A 2,923-nucleotide genomic window follows, 5' to 3' on the forward strand; every position below is an offset into this window, starting at 1 on the left:
GACACCCACTCTCACTCGCCGCCGGCGGCCGGAGGTGGCACTCCGCCGGCGCCGACCCCCCAAGCATATGTGCCCATGATGGGCGCAATGTGCTTGAAGGGTCGGCGCCGCGGCATAGGGGTACCCCCGCGCCCCGCCCATGCAGGCAGGTCGCCCCCCTATATAGTACATTCTGGCTTTTTTGGGTCTGGCAGGCTTGCATATGAAAAAGCCGAAATGTCACACCATGCCATAACTTTTGATTGTGTTATTATTATGACCGGGACTTGATTGTATTATCTTTTAGACATTCAAATGAGTGTGGAAAACAAGTTTCATAATTTTTGAACCAACCAATAATATTTTATGAATTTTTATTGTTAAAAAATTAAAAAAAATTTAAAAATAGTAAAACGTTTCCAAAAATTCTAATTTTTGGAGGACATCCTTTGTTTACATTGTTTAGCTCCCAGAAAAAATTTCATAACAATCCAAGCACTAGAAGATAGGTTTGGCATCACTTTTGTGTGTTGAGTGGGCATTGCGGCCGTAGGTGCGCATGGGGCGTGCATGGTGGGCGTTGGGTGGGCACGATGGGCGTACGGCGTGCGCACCGAGTGGGCACAAGACAGCGCCAAGAACCTCTATCGTGGGCACCTTGCGCGCGGCCCCATGCGCGCACGCCCCACGCAGACGCATGGGCTTGCGGCGCGCGCGGCCCCATGCGCGCACGCCCCACGCAGACGCATGGGCTTGCGGCGCGCGCGGCCCCCTGCGCGCACGCCCCACGCAGACGCATGGCGCGCGCGGCAACCTGCGCGCACGCCCCACGCAGACGCATGGCGCGCGCGGCACCCTGCGCGCAAGCCCCACGCAGACGCATGGCCATGCGGCGCGCCCGCCCATGGCCGTGCCGCATTCGTGCGCATGGGGGCGCGCATGCTGCATGCTCGGTGGGCCTGTGGGCACCTACGGTGGGGGCATGGGTTTGTTCCAACAACCTCCATAGAGTTTTTTCCATGAATTCTAGACGTGGGTGGTCACGCCCAACAAAGACGCATGCTGCGCGCGGCTTGCGCGCACGTCCCACGCAGACGCTTGGGCATGCGGCGCGGGGACACACGCCCGCAGACGCATGCCGCGCTTGGAACTCTGCGCGCACGCCCCACACACGCCCGAAGGGCATGGCGCATGGTGGGCACGGAAGAGGTACAATAACCTCTCAATTATTTTTGTGATGCACCGTAGGCGTTCGTGTGCAAGCCTCGGCCACGGGCATGCGGCGCGCGCCCCACACACGCCCGTAGACGCTTGAAGGGTCGGCCCCCTGCGCGCACGCCCCCCGCAGACGCACGGGCATGCAGCGCGCGACCCACACACGCCCACTAACGCACGGCGCGCGCGCCCATGTGCGTGATTTGTACTCCAAGACCTCGGCCTTGGCCTTGGGCCTTGACTTGCACACGAGCACCCTATCTTATACTTGGGCATTCAAAGATTATTTGCTTCACTAACATTTATACTTGTTTTCTAGTCTAAGGCCAACCCCTCACTAACACTTATGTTTTTCGTCCTTTTACATAAGATATAACCTCCACGGAAATTGGAAGAAATAAATGAGTTGTGTGTGGGTAGGGTCGAGATGAATCTCGGTGGATCATGGCAACAAGGCTCATCTGCCACTTACAAGCCAAGCACGCACGCCCCTTAGACGGATCCCCACGCTCGCACAAGCATCGCGTGCGCGGCACCCTACGCGCACGCCCCACTGCAGTCGCATGGGCTTGCGGCGCGCGCCGCACCCTGCGCGCACGCCCCCCGCAGACACACGGGCATGCAGCGGGCGACCCACAGACGCCCACTGACGCACGGCGCGCGCGCCCATGGCCCTGCTTTGTACTCCAAGGCCTCGGCCTTGGGCCTTGACTTGCACACGAGCACCCTATCTTATACTTGGGCATTCAAAGATGATTTGCTTCAACTTGTTTTCTAGTCCAAGGCCAACCCCTCACTAACACTTGTGTTTTTCGTCCTTCTACATAAGATATAACCTCCATGGCAATTGGAAGAAATAAATGAGTTGTGTGTGGGTAGTGTCGAGCTGAATCTCGATGGATCATGGCAACAAGGATAATCTGCCACTTACAAGCCAAGCACGCACGCCCCTTAGACGGATCCACACGCTGCCGCGCACGCCCCACTGCAGTCGCATGGGCTTGCGGCGCGCGCCCCACACACGCCCGCAGACGCATGGCGCGCGCCGCACCCTGCGCGCGCGCCCCCCGCAGACGCATGGCCGTGCAGCGGGCGACCCCCAGACGCCCACTGACGCACGGCGCGCGCGCCCATGGCCGTGCTTTGTACTCTAAGGCCTCGGCCATGGGCCTTGACTTGCACACGAGCACCCTATCTTATACTTGGGCATTCAAAGATGATTTGCTTCAACTTGTTTTCAAGTCCAAGGCCAACCCCTCACTAACACTTATGTTTTTCGTGGTTTTGCATAAGACATAACCTCCAAGGCAATTGGAAGAAATAAATGGGTCATGTGTGGGGAGGGTCGAATCGGAGCGACGAAGGGCTGAATCTCAGTGGATCGTGGCAGCAAGGCCACTCTGCCACTTACAATACCCTGTCGCGTATTTAAGTCGTCTGCAAAGGATTCTACCAATCGCTCGGTGGGAATTACGTTACAAGGCGGCCCCCGCGACTCATCCGTCACGAGGGCTTAGCCAACGACACGTGCCTTTGGGGGCCGAAAGGCCCCTACTGCTGGTCGGCAATCGAGCGATAAGCACATGCGTCGCTTCTAGCCCGGATTCTGACTTAGAGGCGTTCAGTCATAATCCAGCGCACGGTAGCTTCGCGCCACTGGCTTTTCAACCAAGCGCAATGACCAATTGTGCGAATCAACGGTTCCTCTCGTACTAGGTTGAATTACTAT

Source organism: Cucumis melo, unplaced genomic scaffold (assembly GCF_025177605.1).
Source record: "Cucumis melo cultivar AY unplaced genomic scaffold, USDA_Cmelo_AY_1.0 utg000962l, whole genome shotgun sequence".
Classification (NCBI taxonomy): domain Eukaryota; kingdom Viridiplantae; phylum Streptophyta; class Magnoliopsida; order Cucurbitales; family Cucurbitaceae; genus Cucumis; species Cucumis melo.